Raw genomic sequence first — 26,836 nt, forward strand, 5'->3', positions numbered from 1 at the left:
TTTATCTTTAAATTTTTTTTCTTTTTTTTTTCTTTTTTTTTTTTTTTTGAAGGAGAAAGACACAGAGCATGAGAGGGTTAGAGCAGAGAGAGAGAGGGAGACATAGAATTTGAAGCAGGCTCCAGGATCTAAGCTGTCAGCACAGGAGCCCGATGCGGGCCTCGAACTCACAAACTGTGAGATCATGACCTGAGCCGAAGTCTGACGGTTAACCGACTGAGCCACCCAGGCGCCCCTGTCTCTTTTTTTGAAGTATAAGCAAACTGGAATAAAATCCATCATTTCAAGAAATTCATTTGGTTTCAAGTCATCAAAAGCCTCTTAAAAAAAATCTCCAGACTGTGGGGTGCCTGGGTGGCTCAGTGGATTAAGTATATGACTCTTGGTTTTGGCTCAGGTCATGATCTCACATTTTGTGCAATTGAGCTCTGTGTCAGGCTTTGTGCTGACAGTGTGGACCCTGTTTGGGATTCTCTCTCTCCTCTCCCTCAGCTCCTATCCCCATTCTCTCTCTCTCTCCCTCTCAAAATAAATAAACATTTTTAAAAAATCTCCAGACCTAGAATTAAATTAATCTTATTCCATTGCATACCAAATTATACACTGATTTCAGGTGTATCCCAAAACCTTGAAGAAACAAAGCAAAATCATCTGTGGAGATATATAACATTGTATCAGGCATCAAATAACTTCTAAAAGTAATTTATCAATATAGTACTCAGCACAAAAAACAAAGATAACCACTTTTATGAGGGACAAAGCAATATTAGCAGGAACAAACCCAATAAGAGTCAGGAAAGCCAGACCAACAAGTAGCCCAGTGAATGGAATTGGCAGGCATATTATCAAGCAATTATGGTATCAGCTCCGACAGAGCAGGAAGATTATTAAGGTTATATTTGCGTGCAGCTCGTAATAGGACCTCAATATAATAAAGCAAAATTATATAGAACTAATTAATTAGTTAGATTATTAATAAACAAACCCAAAGTCATAATAGAAGGATCTAAAACAACTCTCAGCCATTGACTAAGTGAAAGATTCAACAAAGTATTATTGTCATTTAGAGGTTTTGAGGAGAAAGTTCTACAACTGACAAATATCCCTTTCTTCTAACCATAAGAAAATATTGTTTTTACAAACATAGTCATGGGATATGTCAAAGCAATGCTCAAAAAACTTCAATGACTGAAATCATACAGAGTACAGTTTCTTAAAAATGATAACATAGCTAGAAATCAATAACAAAATGACTACTATAATATCAGCATATTTTTATAAATTAAGCAGTATAGGGGCGCCTGGGTGGCTCAGTCGGTTGAGCGGCCGACTTCGGCTCAGGTCATGATCTCGCAGTCCGTGAGTTCTAGCCCCGCGTGGGGCTCTGTGCTGACAGCTCAGAGCCTGGAGCCTGTTTCAGATTCTGTGTCTCCCTCTGTCTGACCTTCCCCTGTTCATGCTCTGTCTCTCCCTGTCTCAAAAATAAATAAAACGTTAAAGAAATTAAAAAAAAAAGAAATTAAGCAGTATACTTCTAATTAAATATTAAAGTAATTGCAAGATAATGATAAAGATTCCTAAAAATATTATGAAAAGAGATGTACAAGTTCATAAAAAATTGTGGGATAAATTTATGTTTATGAAACTTCGAATGGATTCTCTATAAAATTGGGGGGGGGGGAAGATTCCCACTTGATTATATTCAGCATTTTACAATTTTTAATAGTATCAATATATCTGTATGTCCATATGCTTTCATTCAAACCCATAGAATGTACAACACCAAAAATGAGTTCTAACAGTAAGCTATAGACTTTGGGTGATTGATATGTCAATATAGCTTCATCATGAAAAAAACATACCACTTTGGTGGAAGATGCATGACAGAAGTCATCATGGATGGGAGCAAAGGCATATGAGAAATCTCTGTACTTTCTCAATTTTGCTGTAAACCTAAAAGTGCTCTAAGAAAATGAAATCTTAAAAAATATATATAAAATAAAATATTTAAAGATGTTACAAGGAAATTTCTTCAAGCCATAATATAAAATCTCATCATAAATTCTCAACATTACCATAATATTTAATGCAAGTTCATTCACTTCACTTACTTATAAGGGGCTCAGATATTTTAATTATATTTCATATGTGTTTTAAGCACCAACTTTGTGTGTGCCTGTGTGTGGTGTAACAATACATCAAGCAATCTAAATGATCTTATATTACTTTTATTTTGACTAACTAGGTAAAATCAGCATTTATTATACATTCTCATTATAATAATTTTTAAATATCAAATAACAGAAAGAAGAATGCCTATTAATTTTCCATTCGACATTTTTCCCCATACAAATGTTGGTTCCATTTATGTTGACACTCTATACCTAATTCATTTCATTCCAGTTAACAATAAGGTCTAAGGAATGCTATATGGAGATAAGGAATCTGTCTACAAGTGCTGTTGTATGATGGGTTTAACTCCACATAAGCTGATGCAAGATTGCCAAGCACCATGATCAAAAAAGAATTCTTGAGATGTTTCATGGTGCAAACAGATGCTTTTATTAAAGCACAGGGACAGGGCCCATGGGCTGAAAGAGCTGTACTTGTGATTGTGGGGAATGTCTGATTTAGTTAATGGGGGCAAAGGATAAGTAATAATCTAAGAAATTTGTATATGTTGAAGGTGAGGTTTACAGGACCTTGAAAGTCTGGCTATTGCCAAGATAAGGTTGCCCTTTATTATCTAGAAAAACATTAGTCAATAGACCCTTTAGGCATGTCATGTTCTGCATGTCTCAAATGCATATCAATGGGCCACGTGTTGTAAGAGGATTCATTTTTGGTTTCATTCTTCCTGCCTTTGTTTTCCTCATCATCAATGGTCTGTACAAGAAAATTCCCAGGTATAAAATTTCATAAATATATCTTTATTTTGAAATAAAATTACTTTTAAAGAAAAAATTGGAAATAAACAATGGGCATCAGGCAAACAAATATGGCATTTTATAATTTTGTAAGAAAATTCAATTTTGAAGATCAGTGGTCACTGAAAAATAATTTTATGTAAAATGAAAGGAACTGTTAAATATAATATGGAACTATGTAATAAGAAAATATAATGTTATTTCATATGCAAGTGATATTCTGCATAGATAATTCATAAGTTCAGGAGTTTATGAAGTTAGATAGAAAATGGGCTAAAATTACTTTTACTTTGTATTTTTGATAAAGATTTTTATTTTAATTCCAGTATTGTTAACACACACTGTTAACTGTTAATATTAGGTTCAGGTGTGTAATATAGTGATTCAACAATTATATACATTACTCAGTGCTCTTCATGATAAGTGCACTCTTCAGTCCCATCACCTGTTTTACCCATCTGCCCCAACCTCCCCTCTGGCAACCATCAGTTTATTGTCTATAGTCAAGAGTCTGTTTTTTGGTTTATCTCTTTCTCTTTTTTTCCTTTGTTCATTTGCTTTGTTTCTTAAATTCCACATATGAATGAAATCATATGGTATTTGTCTTTCTCTGACTTATTTCACTTAGCATTATACTCTCTAGCTCCATCTATGTTGTTGGAAATGAGAAGATTTCATTCATTTTAGAGCTGAATTAAGTTATTATTATATATATTTATTATATAATATGTTTAATGTATATATATATACACACATATATGTATGTATGTATATATATATATACATATATGTATGTGTATATATATATATATATATATACATATACACACACACACACACACACACATACACACATATATCACATCTACTTCACCCATTCATCTATTGATAGACACTTGGGCTGCTTCCATAATTTGGCTAGTGTAAATAATGCTGCTATAAGCAAAGAGGTATGTGTATCCCTTTGAATTAATGTTTTTGTATTTTGGAGGTAAATACCTAGTAGTGCAATCACTGGATTGCAGGGTATTTTTATTTTTAACATTTTGAAGAAGCTCCATATTATTGCTCACAGTGACTATACCAGTTTGCACTCCCACCAACAGTGCATGAAGGTTCCTTTTCCTGCACGTTCTCACCAACACTCTTTCCGGTGTTTTTCATTTAATTAATTAATTAATTGATTGATTTGCTTTTATTTTATTTTTAATTTTTTTAATGTTACTTATTTTTGAGAGAGAGAGAGAGAGAGAGAGAGAGAGAGAGAGAACACAAGCAGGGGAGAGGCAGAGAGAAAGGGAGACACAGAATCCAAATAGGCTCCAGGCTCCAAGCTGTCAGCACAGAGCCTGATGCAGGGCCCTAACCCATGAACCGTAAGATCTGACCTGAGCTGAAGTCGGACGCTTAACTGACTGAGCCACTCAGGCACCCCTAACTAACTTTTGTTTTAAAGGGAGAGAGAGGGTGAATGAGGGAGAGGAATAGAGGGAGAGAGAAACTTAAGCAGGCTCCACACTTCATACAGAGCCTGATGCAGATCTCAGTCACACAACCCTGGGATCATGACTTGAGCTAAAATCGAGTGTTGGGTGATTAACTGCCTTAGTCACCCAGGAGTCCCTCTTTTGTATCTCATTTTATTCATGGCAACAGGTGTGAGGTGGTATTTCATTCTTTTTGGTTTGCACTTCCCTGATGATAAGTGATGTTGAGCATCTTTTCATGTGTCTGTTGGCCATCTGGATGTCTTTGGAGAAATGTTTATGTCTTCTGCCTATCTTTTAATTGGGTTAAAATTTGGGTGTAGAGTTGTGTCATTTCATTGTGTATTTTGGATACTAACCCTTTATCAGATATGTCACTTGCAAACATCTTTTCCCATTCCTTAGGTTGTCTTTTAGTTTTGTTTTTTCCTTTGCTGTAAGAAGCTTTTTAATTTAATTTGATGAAGTCCCAATAGTTTATTTTTACTTTTACTTCCCTTGTCTCAGAATACACATCTAGAAAAATGTTCCTATGGCCAATGTCAGAGACATTATTGCCTTTGCTCTCCCCTAGAATTTTTATGGTTTCAGGTCTTACAATTAGGTCTTTAATCCATTTTGAGTTGATTTTTGTGTATGATGTAAGAAAGTGATCCAGTTTCATTCTTTTGAATGTAGCTAAACAGTTTCCCTAATATCGTTTGTTCAAGATGTGTTCTTTTTCCCTTTGGGATTTGTGTAAGATTAATTGACCATGTGACTGTAGGTTTCTTTCTGAGTTTTCTATTCTATTCTATTGATCTATGTGTCTATTTTTATGCCAGAACCATACTGTGATGATTAGTACAGCTTTATAATATAATTTAAGGTCCTTTCCTCCCTTCCTTCCTTTCTTCCTTCCCTTCTTCCTTCCAGTTTATATTAATTTATTTGGCGTATAGAAGAATTACCACAAACCTAGTGGCTTAAAAAAACAGAAATTAATTATGTTATATACAGTTCCATATATTAGAAGTCTGGCACAGTTCTCACTGGGCTAAAAACAAAGCATTGCCAGGGCTCCATTACTTTTCAGAGCCTCTAGAGAAAATGAATTTCTTGGCAGTGGCCCCCTTTCTCTATCTTCAAAATAAATGATAACAATAATCTCTCTGACTACTTCTTAGTGATATCTCCTTGACTCTAACCTCATCCAGGAAAGGTTCTCTGTTTTCAAGGACTTGTGATTAGATTGGGCAGGCCTGGATAATCCAGGATAATCTCCCTGTCTCAAAGTACTTAATTATATCTGTAATGCCTCTATAGCCATGTAAATTAGCAAATTCATAGGATATGGACTTTTCAAGAGGCTGTTATTCATCCCACCACATAGTTAAGCACCTTTGATTGAGGATGTATAGTACATAAATATTACATAGCAAAGATGAGTTGCTTAGTATAATAATAAATTAAGGACAGGGTTTTATATCAATTTTAGCCTTCCTGTCAACAATATCTATATATTATTGAAAGATATCATAAAGTTTTTTTTCCCCATAAACTCTCTAAAGGAATGTTTTATACATTAGTCCTTTGGCTATGTGTATCATAAATTTGAGTTTGCGTGGTAAAACATTTGTATATGTTTCATATTCACACAAATCTTTTGGAAATGGCTAGATTTTTGAGTAATGGTTCATACCTTCGAAAATATGAGGGAAATATTTAAATTGCATTATAACACTAACAATATTGAAAATAATTAGAATTATATTTTCGGTAGGATTTAATGGCTATGTATTCTACATAAGTAGTAGAATATTAAGGGGAATAATTGACTTGTAACAAGTCTTGTAAAATATTGACTTGTAATAAGAAAAAAATCAGTTTAATTTTTTTCATTTTTCAGTTACAGGACCTAAGGTTTTAATTAGCTTTTTAACCTGAGTGTTAAACTTATACGTTCTGTTAAATAGAAATGATATGGTTAACTTTTGGAGTGGGCATGTGTGGATTCTAATTAACCAACACAAAGTAAATATTTCAAAAATATATGAAATAAACAAATCAACAATAAATTCCTTATTTAGTATATTTATTTTAACTTTGTATTATTTTGTGTTTTCTGTGCAATAATGAAATCTCAAATGTACAGTACAAAATTGATTTTATTATAATACTACTTAATGTTACAGTACTCACCTAGGCATATGCTTATACTTTGATTCTATTTATCGCCCATTTACAGTTATACATACCTCACCAAAATGCCAATATGGTATGCTAAATGTTTAGCACTTCAACTATTTCCAAAACTTAAAGATAAATACATTTCCATAATCAATATTCAAATTAATTAAGAAATATATAAAAACACTGTATAAAATTTTATGTGATATCATGCTTTATCTTTTTTTTTGAAAACTCTCTTTTCATGTATTATGCCATCTTATAATTACATCATTAATGATTAATCTATTCCCACATTATTAAAGGCCTAGTCTGTTTCCAGTTTTCCACACTGAGAAATGGTGGGCCATTGAATATCTCTTTCCTAGGTATGCAGTTTCTAGGTCACTTACAATTTACTGAGGATGTCAAAATGTGCTCCAAAACAACTGTATTCACCCACAGTCCCACCAGCAATTTTCAGGATCCTCCACCATACTCATTATCAACCCCCAGCCAAAAACCAACCAAACAAACAAACAAACAATCTGATGGGTAAAACAACTATTTCATTTCATTTCTGTTTATTAGTGAGATTAGGTACTTCTTTTATAAATTTACTAGTCATTGAATTTATTCTCCTGTGAAATGATCTGTGAAAAATGTTGGTAGCCTAACCTAAGTTAGGTTGGAAACCTAACTTAATCACATCAGTTGTCCCCAGACTCAGTGGTATTGTTCTATTTTTATTTCTCTGAAATAACTTTAATAAGAAGTCTGAACCCATTTTTGGTGTATGACGGCTGGTAGCTTTTAAGCCTCATGTTCCACCTTCCTGTCTGTCCTACATCTGGGTAAGTGGGTAAGAATGTCGGGTGCTCTGTCCTGAGGCACCAGTGGATGATTCAAGTCCCATCAGCTCGTACCTACCTAAGGAACCCCTCACGCAGGCCTCACCACTAATCACTACAAAATATCCTGAGCCATGTAAGAATTGCTTAAGAGGCTGCCTTCCTGACCCCAGAGACCTCGAGTATGTCAGTGACAAATACTTCAGACCTTCTTGATGTGTGTGTGGCATCATCAGTCTCCACATCTGAACCAAATTTTGTGTGTGAGGGGCTTCCTTTTGCTTCTGCAGAAGCTGCTACATTTCCATAAGTTGCTGTATCCTGTCTAAATATCATTCCTTACCCCCTTCCCCATTAACTTCTACTGTTTTTGATCTCTCATAGGCCCTTTATAGTTTCTGTTTTTCTGAAGCACTGGAATTTAGGTTTATGAGCAGGGCACTGCATTTGCCAATATTTAAAATATTTTAAGAATTACTGAGGCTCAGTGGAAAGCAGTAAGATCATTGAGTGTGCTTCATGTCCATCTAGATCAGAAGCCCCCTAGTGGACTTTGTACAATTCTTATTTCTAATACATATGTACATGTACTTTTTTTTTTTCTGATAGCAATAGTCCTATTTAAAGAAATGGAGAAAATAATTAGAAATATTGCTAACTAGAATTTAAATAAAAACTTGAAAAGAAAAAAAAAGAATTAGGAGTGAGCTCAGATTTATTATAATTTCAATATTGCATATCAAGAACTGCAGAAAGTTCCTTCTTTTAATGATGTTTCTACTTGTATAGTTATATGTACTAAGTAAACACTACTAATTTCACAAACCTAAAGTGAATTATGGAAGATAACTAACTTGTGGAATTGTCAGGCAAATATATATTTGAGTAATGACCATGAATTTGAGGAAATTGTGTCTTATTTTTTACTTATACTCATGAAATGGCAATAATCTTAGATATACAAAATATTATTTTAATGATAAGTTATTATTGAATGTCTACTAGATGGGGGTGCTTGAGTGGCTCAGTCGGTTAAGCATCTGACTCTTGAATTCAGCTCAGGTCATGATCTCATGGTTCATGAGTTCTAGCCCCATTCTGGGCTCTGCACTGACAGTGTGGAGCCTGCATGGATACTCTCTCTCTTCCTCTCTCTCTCTCTCTGCCCCTCCCCAGCTCTCTCTCTTTCAAAATAAATAAATAGACTTAAAAATAATAATAAATATCTATTGGATGTCATACTTTTTATGGAACTTTTACTTACCAAACAAATTTTCTAATATCTAGAATTTCAATAAATCTTCCCCTCCCACTGAACATTTTATAGTAATAACACTTAAAAAAATATATGACCATAAAGCTCCTTGATAAATCATTTTCCTTTTCTGATGTTATACTTTCAAAACATTAGATTAACCATTTCTCCTTTTTTATTCTTTGCAGATATTTAAAAATATTTATTTAAAGTATTCTCTATGCCCATCATGGGAGGTGAAACTCACCACCCCAAGATCAAGTCACATGCTCTAAGTCACCTATCAAGCCAGTCAGGCAATCCCTTCCTCTGCTTAATACATAACACATTTCTGAAGAGATTTTTATCTATTTCTTTACTCACTGTTTTAGAAATATTACCCGGATAATATCTCCTGTCCCAATATTTTCATCTGATTAGTAAAAGTCAATCCCAATTGCTTCATTGGTAAAAATTTGTAGAATACTTGTCAATACTTGTCAGGCTCAACCTTCAGATGGTGTTTGCAATGGATCCTTGTCCACACTGTTGGTGATAAAGACACCTAGCATATCAGGTTTTGATGTTTATTATGCAAAGAATTAATGTGAAATGATGTGTGTGATGATGACCATCTCTTAAAATTTTTGGAATCTCTGTTCAATTGTCAAACTACCTGGAGGAAAGCGAGCTGTGTGCTCAGTCTCAATGCAGAGTTGTAACTGACTCTTCATACGAAAAAAAAAGGTATTTGCTAACCACTATTTAGTGAAAGAAACATCCTGTAATTTCTAAACTGTGGAAATGTAAGAAATTGCAAAAAAAAAGAAACAAATGCAATTGAAAATATAGCAATAGAGTAATAATTTGTACATATACAGTTTTCTCTCCTAAGGCAGTACATAATATATTGAAGTACATAGGCCACATAGCCATTAGAGAAATGACTACATTTGGCATTATGGCACTAGGAATCAAAACAAAATGAAATGAATACTGAATAATGATTTCAAATTCCTTTTACTTATTCTCAAACTATTTATAATGTATCTCTATTATCATGTCATTACTATAATATTTTACTATACTTAAGTTTATTTAAATAATTAGCTTAACCAAAATTTGAGAGGTTATTTGCCATGTGGGAAATACATTGCATAGTAGCAAAATAAATAAAAAATATGTTCCATATAAAAATAAATTTAAGTAGAAAATTAATAGATATTTTAAGATTTCATTTTGAATTTTGTCCATCTTAACCTCATAGTGCAAGAAATGATAATGTAATACTTATGATATTTTCTTTATTCCTAGATTACTATTAAATTTTATAAAACAATAAGTCAATTTCAATAATATAGGAAGATATTTACATAGTTAAGATTAAATGTATGTCCCAAATAAATGACAGATAAATATATATTCTATATTAGTTTACTAGGGCTATCATACAATACACTCCAGACTGGGTGGCTTACACAACAAGGATTTATGTTCTCACAATTTTGGAGAATGGAAGTTCAAGTCCAGTGTCAGCAGGGTTGGCTTCTTCTGAGGCCTTTCTCCATGACTTATAGATGGCAGTTTTCTCCAGTGTCTTCCCTTTCCTCTGAGTGTGTCTTATATCCCTATCTTACAGAGACACCTGTTGTTGTAAAATCTAAGTCTAAAATTCTTTTTTGGCCAGCAAAAGAGCAGACTCAGGATTAAAGCCAGAGAGATGGCTAATGTCCGAGAAAAAGACAAGAGCCCCGAATAATGATCCTTGTCCCATATTTATTCAGATAATAAGGCTTACAAACATGATGAGCGTGTACAAAGAGACAAAGAAACTAGGAACATTAACTTGGGGATGTGAGGGAAAAGGGGGGTTTTGAAGATATACAGTGTTTGGGGTTTGGGTCAATATAAAACAAAATCCAGATGCCCAGCAGATGGGTAGATGGTTGTTAACAGCAGACAGGAGGCGCCATGCCTGTTTATAGGGGATGAGACAGGTAGGGGGAATAACCTCAGGGTTAACAAGACACCTTTTCTTTTGTTAACCATCTCCACTCCGGGCTGCTTTGCCTACAACACAGTAGTCCAAAGTCCAATTCACCAATTTACCTAACCTGGCCCTATTCTCCTATGAAAGTAGCTTTTCTGCTATAGTACTAAATTTGGGGTGCTTTCACCCTGAATATCTAATCTTGTCATTCCTATGTATTGGGCACGCACCTTTGCGCCATTTCTATTTCAGGCCTTTGCCTCTCCCTCTCTATTTTGGGGTGCCTTTGCACCTTCCTATTCCTGGCACCTTTGTGCCTCCCTATTCTTGGGGTGTCTTTGCACCCTCCTATTCTTGGAGTGTCAATATGGTTTACCCAAACTCCGGTGTGAACATTTTATGACTTTGATTTCTTTATGCCTTGTTAACCCATTAATGTAAGCCCAGGGGATTCCTAAATTTATCCCCCACAACCTGTCATATCAGATTAAGGCCCACACTATTGACTTTAGGTCAATTTAATTGCCTGTTTAAAGACACTGGCTCCAAAAACACCCACATCCTGAAGTACTGGGGTTTAGGATTTCAACATATGAATTATGAGGAGTTACAATTCAGCCCATAACTTATACATATATACTTTCAAATTATTTCACAAAAGAACACCATAACTAAAATTACAATAAAAATAAAAACTGGTGGGAGCCTGGGGGGCTCAGTAGGTTAAGTGTCTGATTTTGGATTTCAGCTCGGCTCATGATTTCACAGTTCCTTAGATAGAACCCATTTCATGCTCTGCACTGACAGCATGAATCCACTTGGGATTCTCTCTCTCCCTCTCTGTCTGCCCCTCTCCCTGTCTCAAAGTAAAGAAGTTAGTTTTTTTTTTTTCAAATTGTTATCAATTAATATCCCTTGTACCCATGTTAATTTTCCCAAAGTAACCTTTTGCTAACTTAGTACTATTAGTTGTTGGTTACATCCTTTTGATGGATGGATGCCTTCCTGAGTCTTTGAGGGTATCTGAAGCATCACTTTCTTCCACATTTTTAACATGTTTTACTATACTAATTATTGCTCTTTTTTAATATCTTCTTTGAAATAAAAACCTAGGTACTAGTTTGTTTTGAACTCTGATCAGAGACACCATGAAATCATATAAAAGATTCAAGGGAAAAAATTTTAATTGGGTTATTGAGTAAAAGGTGTCTAATTCAAAGTTGTGAAAAGTATCCCTGTCTGCCTTAAATCAAATAATATCTTACAAGTCCAATACATTCTCTATCCATAGAATATTAGTTTTATTGATTTTCCATATTTTTACTTATATAGTTTTTTTTTAATTATGTAACATCTGTATGGTACCTTTCTAAGACCCTAGCAAAACCCATAAATATGTTTACAGTATCATCTCTTCAATAACATTTTCAAGGTACCCTATTTAGTATTATTTTTTAAAAAGAGCTTACCACCACCACCACCACCACCAGCACCACCACCACCAACTTTAAAAGCTTTAAGCCTCGGGGCGCCTGGGTGGCGCAGTCGGTTAAGCGTCCGACTTCAGCCAGGTCACGATCTCACGGTCCGTGAGTTCGAGCCCCGCGTCAGGCTCTGGGCTGATGGCTCAGAGCCTGGAGCCTGTTTCAGATTCTGTGTCTCCCTCTCTCTCTGCCCCTCCCCCGTTCATGCTCTGTCTCTCTCTGTCCCAAAAATAAATAAACGTTGAAAAAAAAAAAAAATTTAAAAAAAAAAAAAAAAAAAGCTTTAAGCCTCATGAAACAAAGATCTGCCAATATATTTTACATACAGAAATATCAGAGAGAATTCACATTGTCATTTCTTTCAGTGTTGTGACTGTAATAAATCCCTTTCATTTTTATCAGGCACTTACTGATTTGGATTTGTGCTGGAAATTTTTAAAGAACTCTGTCTGTCAAGGTAATGCTCCTAAAATAAGGCTGAGATACTCAGGATGTGTGGAATTTAGGATGATTGTGAGTGGGAGGGAAACTCTGGACTGGATTGTCACCAGATACTAATGAGCCTGTGTAAAATCCAAGGACGTAAATACAGATAATATTTCACATGATCTATATGGTCAATTAATGCTCCAGCCTCTCATAAGTCTCTCCATTGTCTTACACCCATGTGTGGATAATTGTTAGGGTATCACTTCTCAAAGTTTTAGTTTTAGAAAAGAGACAGTAGACAATTTTTTCATACGGTTATGAGAGGGAAACATGTTACTCTTATAGACTTATCAGAGTCAAGACCTTTAGTTGTCCTCCATCTTTATTCACCAGATGAAGAACTTTTGATATAGATTGACATTGTATTACTAATAATATTAGAACTATTTCTTTATCTTCTACTTTTCTTCCATATTTCTCCAATGACTGACTGTGACTAAAACTAGGTGAAATGGGAATGATGTACACACTGAACCAGTAAGAAAAATTAATTAAAATATAATCACTTCATTTTATAGGAAAGTTACTTAAATGCTCATAAATTATTCATGACCTGATTTTAACAACACAGTAGTGTGATTCTGGAAACATAAATGACTATTCCTAATGAATAGGTGTGTTGACATATTTAGCATACATATTATATATTACCATACAGATAAAATAATATTATCTGTGTTTCCAGACTTAATGACCACCCTACATGTTTCATCAGTACAACAGATGTTCTGTTATGACATGATTGATTGGTGTCTGTTAAAATAAGTCCTCCACATGCTGTTCCAGCTCATTTAATCTTGAGAAAAATGTTTTGGTCATTCTTATTTTATGTGTCTCGACAAAAATAGCCCTGCCAGGGATGATCAGAAACTGGAATATCTCCAAATTTGACTCATAAAATATAATATTTCAAATATCTCCTATAAGTAATCATTAGGAAAGTATTCCCTAAACTCTTTCCTCAGCCACCTGAATAACCTGGAGTTCTTTAATCACTGGTAATTATATTAAATAAATAAAAGAATATTAAAATAGTTTTTAAATGTTTATTTATTTTTGAGAGAGAGACAGAGTGTGTGAGGAGGAGAGGGGCAAAGAGAGAGGGAGGGAGAGAATCCCAAGCAGGCTCTGCGCTCTCTGGGGGGCTCCATCCCATAAACTGTGAGATCGTGGATCGAGCCAAAATCAAGAGTCAAAAGCTTAAATGACCAGGCACCCCATAAGAGTATTTAAATAATTTTACACGGAGCTTTTACTCTCTAAACATCTATTAAAATTAGTCTTTACTCCTGAGGACATTCAAATAGGCAAGCTCTTTAATCACTGAATACAATGGCCTGTCCACAGAACGCATCTTCTTTCAACACTGAAACACTATATACATTTTTTTTTTAATTTCCCACTTTGCTTCATTGGCATTATATATTTAGTCCTCTCCAGCATCATTTACTCTCCTTCCTTTGTGGTAAACTTGTTTTCTCTCCCACAAAAATTAAAAACTGTCACTTCAAATATTACTAAAAGCCATAGGTATAAAGTGAAAATACAAGAAAAATAGACAAAGCAGACTCTAAAAATCTAATTTTGCTGGAGGAAGTGGTGGAAGTTTCTTAAATTTAGAGATATTCACTAACTGTTTAAAATTAAAAATGCATTTACTTCATTTCCTAGTAACTGATACCTATCACCTATCACTTCCTATAAATCATAGACTCAGTGTAGTTAATAAAGTTCTTTGAAAATAAATGTTAAATTTACTTGTTCTAAAAACAATTTTAAAACCTACAATAAATTCTGCTCCACTCATCAGAGTGCCCTACAGTAAATGATTATACGTTGGCATATTTTGCTCTCCCTCAATAAAAAAAAAATTATAATTTGAGTTACTGTAATTCCATCATAGTTAATGTTTGGATTTTGATTTATTCTGTATATTAAAACAGCTAAACAATGTGTACAATTCATTTAAAAAGATAGGTTGATATGCATCAAAATATATTAGAAATATCATATTTGAATAGATAATTTATATACATATTTACTTCTAATAAATATTTTAATTCTTTCAAATGTGTATCTTACTTGTAGCTCTTTCAAAGAAATTAATTGAGTTAAATAAACAATTAGCATTTTTCTCCATTTTGAAAATCCTGCAACATAGATCTACCCTCCAGTGTCTGTTCTGGAAAGCATTTTAGGTCTGTGGGCAGTCAAGAGTAAAAGCTAAAGAGAACCCTGATCATTTACCTCCCATGTTTTCTTCTTTCGGCCTATTTAACTTTCCATTAGCTCACTCAACCTCCTGAGAAGTTATCAGTTAAGTTAAATGGAAATAGGGACCTTTAACTGTTGAATTCAGTTTTTATGTTCTTGTTTGAGCATTTAAAAGCTTTGTTAGGGAAATATGAATTGAAACTAAATATTCAGTGGTTCTCCTGATATTTGGATTAAAGGGCCTACGTTAAGTTCAACAGAACCAGAACAATCAGCTTGGAGACTTATTTTATTGGGGTGTTATGAAAAATAAATGACTTTATGAAGGTATAAAAAATGTATTCATCAGCTGAGATATAATGTTTTAACAATCTTATAACCATGTTGCTCAAAACACTCTCGAGTTAATTGTTGGATTTTCCAATTAACAAATGTTATGAATTAGTCTACTACAATGCATTTTCTTTAATATTTCAAAATAAAATTTTAGTTATGTATTACATGTAGTGAAGGAAATTCCAAGTTAAAGGGTGAAGTATCATATGCGAAATTAAAATTAATTTAGTTCATTTAGCATATGAAATAAGTTCAGCTTATAAGCATAAATGTCTATAAATGATTTTGTGAGCTTACACAAATTTGTGCAATCATTTGGTCAATTGCTGGAAGAAAGAATGACTACCCAAGAGGCTCATTCAGCTGGGAGGCACCTTCCTGGTGCCAGTTGATCAGTGTGCATCTGCACACATTAAATACTGTGAATGTTATCTTGAATATTAAACATATCAAGTGTTACTCTTTAAGATGGCATACTTATCAAATGTACATGGATATTTATTAAAAACATAAAATGTGCATAGTTCATAATTACTAACACATGTTTTCAAGCCTTTCCTCGTAAGTTGAAATGAATTTGCCTAAGTGGCCATATTTACTAATTGAAATGTAGTTCAACCTAAGTTTCTAGATTCACATTATTGAGGACAAGAGCATAACCATAATCTGACACCAACAGGAACAAGAAGATAAAGATGAATATTGCCATGCTGCACCATCAGTGAGAGAAGGAAACAGAAATTTTCCATTCTATTCCATTTTACTTTTCTCTACTGCTTTCTTACCACAGAGTAGGCCTCTCATGGCTTTGGAAAACATCAAGCATTTAAAAAAATTGACGTACCTTTCGCCATCTTGATAAATGACTCCTTAAAATTCTCCTTTATGTCTTCCCCCAGGAGTAGGTTGTGTGATATCATTTAAAAGATAGCTTCCCGGCACTCCAAAAAATAATGTCCCACATAGCTTAAAATGTTCTATATGTAATAGATTTGTGTTGAAGGTATTTGCATACATCTTTTATAGAATTAATTCAGTCCATCCATTTTTCACATTCCATTTCATTTTTTGAAACAATCAGTTTGTTTTCATATCTAACAGCCATAAAAAACTCACATAAAGCAATGTGAGTTTGATGGGGGTAGAGGTAAGAAAGAAACAAAGAAGGTATATTGTGGGGGTTTAGCTGGTTTAGACCTACCGGACTCTTGGCATCCAGAGGTAGCCAGAAGTCCACCATATCCTGAGGAATGGGAAACAGGAAACACCAAGAAGTACAGTATGTCAGACATAAATAAAGTTATGTTAAATTTCAGAAAAAAAATAACATATTCAAAACTGCAGTCAACCAAGGCCTTACCTCTGCTCTTCTTCTCAGAGACACTAAATAGAGCTTTTCTTTTATTCTTAAATTCTTATTCATACTTGAAATTACTGCAGCAGTCTTAGAAGGGAAATGCTGTGGGAACATGAGAAAACAGATTAGAATAATCTTGATAATAAAGGTGAAATCTGATCCCGCTATAAAGACAGTACCGTAAGTTTATCGTAAGTTCATGTTCTATCTATCCATGTTTCAGACTAACTGATTCTGCTCAGGTTTTCCAGCTATTTTATTCAGGCTCAGAAGAAAGAGAGAGTGTGGCAAATTGTCTAGTTGTGAGTCTACAATTAACAAAACAGTATCTGGTCTTAGCGGAAAGTGATCCCACTTAAGAGTATTAAATATGTGTTTGCGGGTAAGTAACTCATTAAAGACATGATGTCTTGGAGGAGTAGGTAGAATAACATCATGCCCAGAAGAATTCAGTTAATGAAGTGCCAAGCTCTAAAACCCATAACAGCTGGAGGCTATCTATCACAAAATTTCATTTGCTGCAGGGGCTCTTGGAATCACTGAATCTCAAAATGAACCCAACATCAGGGAACTAAATGGTAGTTTCTGCTTCAGAAAGCCGGGAAATATATTTTGTCATTTCTTATTTTTCTGTAATAAATTATATCTGTGATTTCTAATAAAATATGTTACATATGTAAGAATATATTTGGATAAAAAATTTAATTTTCCTGAGGTGAATGTTTTAAACACATTGATCAGAAGAGAAGCTCACTACCATGTTTGAACATCAAGGTTTCTAAAATAAGATATAGAATTAGCTATGCCAACTGCAGGTGTTTGCTACTTAAATGAAAACACACACACACACACACACACACACACACACACGCAAACATGAGAAGTATATAAAAAACAAAAAAAAAATTAATACTGGTGTTTTGTAAACGTAAGGACTGAAGATATAAGAAAAGATATAGGTAGCAGACGAAAACTCTGTTCCCCATCAAAATCTTTCCAAATACTGGTGGAAGTGGGGGACAGGGAGAAAATAAAGAGTAGTATCTTCAGGAAGAGAATAATCCTAAAGATCATTGAAATACAGAAGTCATGTGGTCATTGTTCCAGGGAGAAAAAAATAGTCCAAGATTTATGTGAGACACCACAGCAAAAGGGACAGATTTGAAGGTGTTAAAAGATACACTGAGTCACATTAAAATTTATAACAATTTATTTGAGGCAACATCAATTTGAATCTGGAGGTGCCAAACAAAAAGTCGTTGGGCGCTCTCCACCACAGGAACTAGGAAGGAGGTTTTTATAGAAAAGAGGGAAGCAAAGCAAGGACATTTTTTGATTGTCTATAACTAAAGCATTTGCTTTATTTTAAAAAGCCTAGTCAGCTGTTTGCGATTGATTGTTCTTAAGTTTCATTTTCTCAGATATAAGTGCATTGACTCTGACTTAGATTTTGGTTGGCCTGTGCAGCCTACCAAAACATCAGAACCACCTCAGTCTAATGAGCAACTTGTTTAAGTTCTCTAAAGAAGGGCTTCTCCAGCCTGAGATAAGGCATTGGCAGGAAGAGGGAAGTGGAAGAATCCTAAGACACACTTCAGTGAGTGTCTTGGTCAGAAAACTACAATAAGTCTAACCAAGTGTGCTTGCCCTTCCCCTCCCCTCAGAAAGGATAGGTGTCTATTTTAAGGCTTTTTAAAGTCAGAAACAAAGATGACTAGGATGGGAGGGGCAGGATGGGATGGGAGGATGGCTACCAGGATAGGAGTGACACACAGGACGGTCAGTGGCTGGCAACACTCAGAAGACAGAGGAAACTCCTAGGGCAAGAAATTCCAGATCACTCCCTGGTGTGCCCCACCAAGCAGGACACCAGGTCTTCAAAATCACAGCTAATAGATCATGTCCAGATATTGCATCAACAAAGCAGAATGGACTTGATGTCTTGGAAAGTAATGATACTCAGAGTTAAAATAAAGACATAAACAAAGTTGTACTGAGTGTTCAAAAGGGTACAATTGTAGAACACCTTATGATAGAAGAGCTGGAACTGAAATTTTCTCATAAAATGCAACAAAAAGGGTGACATATTATGCTCATGATAATAGATCAATGAAAGTAGTTGATAATTTTTAACATGAAAACATGATCAAAACTCTTTGTAAATATATAAAAACTGCTTTTAATTATAAAAAATTTCTTCCAGAAACATATTAATCACCAAATGTGTTGTTATATCATTGGCACTGTTCCCATAGATATCAAGAACAGGATGTTATCTAGTATTTAAGGTCACAACTATAGTAAGAAATATGCTATAAATATAGTAATTAGTAGATGCTATAAAGAATAACAAAACATAAAACATAAAGCTCAGAAAAAGGACTTTTGCTTGTATTAGGAGAAGGGTCCCATATTCCCCTAACATATTTGCAAATATATTATCAATGGAGGTAATTTGGGTGGTAGGAAGTTGTGTGAGGCAATTCATGAGGAGCTCAATTTCTCTGTAAAGAAAGTGTGGGTTCTGAGAGTATTGAGGAACAGCACACTGACTCCATCAAAGTTCAACCCACTCAATAAATTAGAATTATATTCATATATTTGATATATAGTAATTATCAGTGCTTCCCATTAAAAAGAAAGAGCACGGGGCACCTGGGTGGCTCAGTGGATTAAGTGTCTGACTTTTGATTTTGGCTCAGGTCATGATCTCAGGGTTATTAGATTGGGCCCAACATGTGCTCCACGCTGAGCATGGAGCCTGCTTAAGATTTTCTCTCCTCCCTTGCCCCTTCCCTTCTCATGCTGCTAGCATGGGCATGTTCTCTCTCTCTCTCTCTCTCTCTCTCTCTCTCTCTCTCTCAAAAAAAAAAAAAAAGAGCACAGTGTTTCTTACACATTTTATTATACATTTTTACTAAACCGCATCTCTCTTCTTTCTACATGTCAGGTAGAGAGCAGAGAATGTTTATTTATTGTGCTTAGTCTTACTTTGATATATGAACTATAAATGCCTCATGGTTTTTAGATATTTAAGTCATATACTATCAGGCTAAATGTATGCTGGCCCAAATCCAGTGTCCTTTCGTCATCTTTCCTTAGTTGCTGTATAGTTCATGATGATCTCACCCTCATTTTAATGTCTTTAGTAATTTTTGAAAGTACCTCTTCCTATTTACATGTATTGTCATGATTTCTTTATGTTAAGGGCAATAGAACAATCCACGATCAAGCTTCTACCCTTTGCTTCAGTGATGTTTTTCTTTTCTTAAAATTAACATTTATTGCTAACTGCTCATTTTGATGTTGTCTTTTTTATTTTCCAATTTTGACGTATAATTCACAACATATTTTTGTAGGTGGAATCAATGATGTGAGTTTGCTAACTTGACAGATTTGAAGAGACTAAAGGGCTTTTTAAGAGTACAAGTAATCAAATAGTGGTAGTATTTTAAAAATAATTCTAATTATAATGCATACCTCAATTTTATTTTCCAATAAAAAGTAAATCAGAGTATAAAACTGTCATTCTTAATCATTCAGATATAATAACCTTGAATATTAGTAATACATATATATGCATGTAAAGATGGAGAATATATGGATATAGATAGATGTTAAATAGATCTATACATAGTATAAAAAGAAAGATACAGATATAACTATATAATTAAAGAGGTCTTCCTTTATTCCATTAATATTGATGTTTATATCACAACACACAACACTGTATATCACAACATGTTGTTTTTGAGAACTTAAAGAAGGTCCAATAAGTATCGCCCTTCTTTTCTGTTTGATATTTTTTAACAACCCAGAAGATAATAAAATATAATTGGCTTATAGGCTCAAAATGTCACTTTGTAAAGTTGACATTTGGGAATACGCGTGACTGGTCGTTTTATACGTAGGGCCCAGCTAGGTACACAGAATGGAAGAGAGAATCAGAAGGAAAAGAAGGGAGGGAAGGAAAGAACAAGGTGTTGCCATGAATTTTTCCTGACATAATCACACATCAGAGAAGTCGCCCTCTCCCACACAGAGAGACTGAATATGAGAGGACATAATATTCAGGGCTTTTGCGGCTCCCCAGGCTCCATTCACATGAGCGAATAATAAGAATGCCCTGACCATATGCTTTTGTACCTTACATGGAAGTAAGCAAGGAGAGTTAAAGGAAAACAACTCAGATACATTTCCAGTCATAGTAATGAATTTTTTCTCTATAGAAAAAATAACTTGGAGTCAATGAATATTTTATAGCAGGAGAATATTTATAAGGTGATATTCAACCTGCTTCCCATAAAATGCAAGATAAATTATAAAACTCTTCCCAAAGGCAGCAAATTATAAACTTTGACAGTGCATTTATAACAGGATTTTATTTTGTATTATAGAAAAGTGAGAGTCATTATATTCCAGAATTGTGTGTGAGATTGTGGGACATGATGGAAGCACAAATACCTCAAGCTAGAGTTGGTGAAAATATTCTGAAATTTCAACAAGAAGTTTGAAGAACTCATGTGGTTTTTTATGTTTTATTCTTTGTTTTTTATTATTATTATTATTTCAGTATAGTTGATGCACAATGCTGTATTAGTTTCAGGCGTACAACATAGTGATTTGACAAGTTTATACATTATGTTATGCTCACTTCATGTGGCTTCTTTAAAATTCACATGCAGAAACCTTAAGTTTTCAACACATATAGCAGAAATATGGTACAGATAGCATAGAATTTAAATTAAAAAAAAGAAGAGAGAAATTTGAGTAGGTAACAGATCTACACCTCACCCACATTTGACAAAGAATTTTCCCGCATTCTTTAACAAGGTGCTCTAGGGAGTTAATTTTTTGCCTGTACTTATTACATACATATCTATCATGTGTATATGCTGTAGGCAGATTTTTTCTACTTCATTAATATTGTGGGATTATTCACCCTATAGGGACTTTTTGTAGTCTTAAAACTTTCAGCTTGAACACTAATAGGATATCATTAAAGATAAATTCTTAATTTAGAGATCTCAAATATTTTGACAGGTACACTCAACACACTGGAGCTAGCACTATGTGGGTTAAGTAACTAAAATGGAATCACCATGAGTTCAATCTGTCGTATATTTGAGGGGAAGAGCAGGTGGGAGTATGTTTCATAAGGTCCCTGGTGTAGAGAGTGATGTTTGTCCATATTTTGAGGCAATGCTGGCCTCATGGAATGAATTAGGAAGTGTTCCTTACTCCTCATTTTTATTTTTGGAAAAGTTTGAGAAGGATTGGTATTAGCTAATCTTTAAATATTTGGTATAATTAATTAATAAAGCCATTAGGTCCAGAGTTTATTGGGGGATTTTGACTACTTATTCAATCTCTTTACTAAGTCTATTCAGTTTTTCTATCATGATTTAGTCTTGGTAGGTTTTATATTTCTAGGAATTTGTCCATTTAATTTAGGTTATCCAATGTTTTGGTATACAGTTGTCCATGGAACTCTTTTATAATTCATATTATTTCTGTGGAATGAGTAGTGATTTTCTTGCTTTCTTCTATGATTTTATTAATCTTTGTCTTCTCTGTACTTTCTTTTTTTAAATTTTTTAACATTTACTTATTATATTATTGAGAGAGAGAGAGAGAGAGAGAGAGAGAGTATGAACGGGGGAGAGGCAGAGAGAGAGGGAGACACAGAATCCGAAGCAGCCTCCAGGCTCCAAGCCTTCAGCACAGAGCCTGACATGGGGCTTGAAGGCACCAATCGGGAGATCTTGACCTGAGCCGAAGTTGGATGGATGCTCAACCGATTGAACCACCCAGGTGCCCCGTCTTTGTACTTTCTAAACAATCAAGGTAAAGGTTTATCAAGGTAGTTGATCTTTCTGAGGAACTTACTTTTGCTTTTGTTGATTTTGTCTATTGATTTTCTATTCTTTATTTCACTTATCTCCTTTCTAATCTTTATTATGTCCTTACTTCTGCTAGATTTGAGTTTGTTCTTATTTTATTCCTTAAGTTAAAAATTTGATCATTTAATTCAGATCTTATTTTTTAATATAAGCATGAAATAGCTAATATGGTCTAAATAAAATAAAGTAGCTATAAATTTTCCCCTTAGCATTGCTTTTGTCTTTCACACAAAGTAGATCCAAATATATATACATTAAGACAATCCTCACTTTCATTAGCAAATAAGGAAATACACATGTAATCCATAATGTAAACTGCAAAAACATGTAAACTTCTATTCAAACACTAGATTTGTACTTATAGCAAGTCTAACATGCCAGGATGCGATTAAAAAAAATAAAATTTGGGGAAATGCATGCCCCTATTCTTTGATGTGACAATAACACTTTTAAGTTCAAAGCAGAATTTTATTATAATCTAACTTGTAAACAACACACATACATTAATGAATGATTTGATGAGTCAATTGTAGTTAAGTCATTCAACAATAAAAATAATAGATTATAACAATAGGACTATGGATTAAACTCATAAATGAAATATTGAACAAAAATAGCCAGTCACAAAGGAAAATTAAAAGTTAAAAGACATAGTTAAAAGTGGAGGGGTTAGGCCATGATTGAAATGATGCAAGTTTCAGTGTATTAGATGATTTCTAATTGGACTTTGTATCATATCAAATACCATTTAAATAATTGATGATCAATATCCCTTGGCAATCATAATGGCAGTAGATAAATCTTTTTTTCAAAGGTTTTGCGTTAGATGAAAGTCTCTATAGAAAGCAGCATATCTCTATGATAAGGTGAATATTTTTATGCTAAATTAGCAAATATGATTTCTCATGATGGTTCTAATTACTCAAGTTCTGTACAGAAATCCAAGATACATTTGCCTTTTGACATTTTTATTTATGTGCAAACACTGTTTCTAAGTTTCTATTGATTGGTTTTTTTAGCTGAGTTCACAAAAAAAGACTTATACTTTGATATCTTCAGAGGTCACAAAAGCAATGAAAACCAGGAACTGCCTGCACTAAGTGACATCATATAGTTTTACCCCAATAATTACTAATGGAAAATGTTGCAACTGCCAATTCCACAATGACCTACTTCAGAGAATTGGAAGAAATTTGAGACTTTCAGAAGAAGATGATGTCATTTTTCATAAAAGAACTTCTATTTCAAACCACAAAGGAGTATAAAGCCTGTTGGGAAGGAAGAATTTTCTTTACCCTTAAAGATCCTTCTATCTGGACTTAGAATCAAATTGACATGAGACAGATTAGTAGGAAGATGAAAGGAGATGTTTGGAAAACAAAGGTTGCCCGTTTGGGGTTAGCCTATCCTTGGCCCTTAAAAGGCCAAGATGGGCTACTTTGGCCTGAACATTATTTTGAGTTAAAAGCCATCCAAGTCCAGTAGATTCAGAAAAAGCTCTTTATCTCTGCCTACTTGTGCCTACCAACTGCCTACTTGTGCCAGGAAGAGAGCTAGTAACAGACATTCCTCTTTACCTAAGAAACTTATCTGCATAATAGGGCAACCTTTGTTTTGCAAATATTTGTGCTTTCTGAAAATGTGAATTCACATTGCTTAATAACTCTGATCATTCCAAAGTCATTAACTCAACAAACATTTCTTTACTCATACTCTGTTCCGTTTTATGTAGAACTCTAATCAGATATATGTTGGGCCTTCTCCTGTCAAAGCTCAATGTTTCTACGCACATCTTTCATGTTGTCTTTCTCCACCACACATGCTTGCAGTAGAGAGTGTTCAGATAAAATTTTTACCTTGGTATTTGACAATTTCACTGTGATTTTCATTTTATTCTTCATATTTTTGTTACAATAAATTATATTTTTATCCATCATTTTAATGTACTCCTGCTCTTGGCTGGTGTTTTTATTCATTCTTGCATTAAATCATGTTTTACATCTTATCTTTTTCATATACTAGACTTGAAATTCCTGATATCTGGTTTTGTATTATTTTCTGTTGTTTGTTGTTAGCATTCACTCTCACTTAGCATGATATCTTTCCTTGAGTGTTTTATATTTTTTTCTTTGTCTTTCTTATTGAGAACATATATCTGTTGGAACTCTATAATGTATGCCTTAAACATCAGGTATAGGAACACTTGGGTGGCTCAGTCATTTAAGCTTTTGACCCTTGATTTGGCTCAGGTCACTGCCTCACAGTTTGTGGATTTGAGCCTCAATCAGGCTTTGTGCTGACAGTGCACAACTTGCTTAGGATTCTCTCTCCCTCTTTCTGCCCTTCCCCCACTTGCATGTGCTCACTTTCCCCTCTCTCTCAAAATATACAAATATGCATGTGTATGCTTGTGTGTGTGTGTGTGTTATGGTCCATGAAAATAGCATAATATGGGGTCGCAGACCATGTGAGGCTATCCACAGTGGAAACCCTTCAGGGAATTCATTTTTTCTTTATAGAGAACTAAGTCTGAGATAAACATTTAAATATTTTATGGATACAGTGCTTTGTGAAAAATGTTTCTCTCATTTTCCCCATTTTCTGTGTTACATGTGTATGAGGTGTAGTCTTTAATTCCTCGAATTTAGCCTTAATCATCTTCCTATTCATTAAGATTCTATGATACTTCAGTTCATAGATATTTATCTGTGATATACTGTAGATTCAGCTCTCTCTTACCTTCATAGATCTATGTTCCAGACTTGCTTGTAGCTTCAGATAATTTCTTTTTTTTTTTAATTTTTTTTTTAGTTTATTTATTTTAAGAGAGACAGAGACTGCATGAGCAGGGGAGGGGAAAAGAGAGAGCAGGGGAGGGGAAAAGAGAGAGGAAGAGAGAGAGAGAGAGAGATTAAGAGAGAGAGAGAGAGACACAGAGAGAGAGAGACAGAGAGAGAGAGAATCTCAAGCAGCTTCCGCATTGCCAGCACAGAGCCCCATGTGGGGCTCGAACTCACAACATTGCAAGATAGTGACCTGAGCCAAAACCGAGAGTCGGCGCTTAACCGACTGAGCCTCCCAGATGCCCTGGCTTCAGGTAATTTCTATTAATGTATTTAAGGCCAGTTACTCAGAAATATTTTAAACTTAATCATATGTATAGACATTAAGATGTTTGGTAGTGTGAAGGTTTCGCAATACTGCTAAAATCAGAGTTCAATAGAGTTTCCTCAAATTGAATCAGCAATTTAAACACACAGTTCTTATAACCAAAGAGAGAAAACAAAGACCAATTATCTCATGAAATCGTTTAATTTATAAAATCAAGAAACAAAATGTTAATATTTGCCTTGATACTGATACATTTTTAGGACACAGCACAACTGCCATAAAAATTTGACTGAGTGTACCCAAATATTTTTTTTACAAATGGAGTTTTTAATTTGTAACATGAAAAAGAGAATAAAAGTTTCAATAAAAGTATGAATATTTCATAACATTCATAACACACACGTGACATTACATTTGAAATTGCATTTGAAGTTCTTTTAAGGTAAATATTCTTAAAAATTAGTAGGAAATAGTCCTGAAATCAGAAGTTTTAACACCCTACAGTTAATAAACACATTTTGGATGTACTCTTTCTCTTGAGAGCAAATTGGAATACTTAATATTTTTTGGAAGCTAATTGCACTCTCATTTAGTTTAATGAACATTTTCAGTAGCAATATTATGATTCATGTTTCTCTGGGAAAGAGCAGCTTGATACTTATGAAGTGTTGAGTTGTTCTGTGCATGACATGTGGCTACTCTGGGAATTTTTTTTTTAACAATTAGCTCAGTTTTACATTGCCAATTATTTCTTAGAGGAATCTATTCCTGTGTTGAGAATGTGTTGTTAATACTTGGAATAATGAAGCTGGTCTTCAACAGCACTGTAACTGTTCTAGAGAGAATTTTACTTGAATGTATCAGTCCCATTCCTTCCATTTACTAGCAAGATTCCTGCTGGAAATGATCATCAGCTAGCCGTATGACCATTTAGTAGAGGGAGAAGGGAGAAGCTCTCTAAAAGTCTCTAGTCAGCAGTTTTTCATTTTGTTTTATAGGTTTCAAAATAATTATTTGTAAAGATGTCAGATTTTATGTATGTGAATTATCATTAATATTGACATTTTAGTAGAGGCAAACAATTATAGTTTTTACCCTCTCAAGTTTTTGCCCAATAGAATGACAGGAGTATAAATTAAAATGTTACTAGCTTCACTATCAATGAAGGATGTTGGTGACCAGGGCTTGTAGCTACTTCCCAAACTGCACAATCCAAACTATAAAAATACCTCCACACTGCCCTGCACATGTGCCCCTCCTCATTCCTCCAGCTCCTCTCTCAGCTTTTGTTTCGTCAGTTTGATT

The 26,836-nt window shown here is 34.2% G+C and overlaps 1 pseudogene; it reads right to left on the bottom strand.

The window, feature by feature from the left end:
• LOC122229409 overlaps positions 1-26,836 on the bottom strand; it is a 113,945-nt pseudogene that overhangs the window by 70,369 nt on the left and 16,740 nt on the right.

Source organism: Panthera leo, chromosome A1 (genome assembly GCF_018350215.1).
Source record: "Panthera leo isolate Ple1 chromosome A1, P.leo_Ple1_pat1.1, whole genome shotgun sequence".
NCBI classification, from domain to species: Eukaryota; Metazoa; Chordata; class Mammalia; order Carnivora; family Felidae; genus Panthera; species Panthera leo.